This window comes from Neofelis nebulosa, chromosome 4 (genome assembly GCF_028018385.1).
Source record: "Neofelis nebulosa isolate mNeoNeb1 chromosome 4, mNeoNeb1.pri, whole genome shotgun sequence".
NCBI lineage: Eukaryota > Metazoa > Chordata > Mammalia > Carnivora > Felidae > Neofelis > Neofelis nebulosa.
In genome coordinates, this window is record NC_080785.1 from 12010913 (window position 1) to 12011487 (window position 575).

The window sequence follows — 575 nt, forward strand, 5'->3', positions numbered from 1 at the left end:
AGGAAACTATTCTCTGGCGCTGCACCCCACCACTGGAGGGGAGGGAGGCGCTTCCACGCCAAAACCCCTAGGCGCTGGGTTACGCTGTCGTCGGGCGTTGCTTGCCCCGAATCTGGTTTACTAGAGACCTGGCGTTTGCTTTCCGGCAAAGCTCCCCTCTCGTACCCCAGAACTCTCGGAGGGCCTGAGAGAGAGCCTCTTTCCGCCCGAACCCCGCAGATCGAGGAACTCCACCTCCTGGGAGCATGAGTCACGCACCCTGATGGAGCTCCGCAAACTGCGACACCACCTCAAGCGCAGCGGGCCGGGAGGGGCCTCTCGGAGGCGCGATGCCCCTCGCCACGCCCCCTCTCCTGCCTGTCCCGCCCACGAACCGCCCCAACCGCGCCCCGCCCCGCCCACCCCCGGGCCGCCCCGCCCCCGGGCCGCCTCAACCCGGCGGCGCCCCACCACGCCTGCCGCGCCCCGCCGGCTCCGCCCCACAGACCGCCCACTGAGCCCCGTCCCTGAACCACCCCAGCCCCGCCCCGCACGCCCGCCCCCCTGGGTCGCCAGCCGCGCCCCCTCCACAAGGC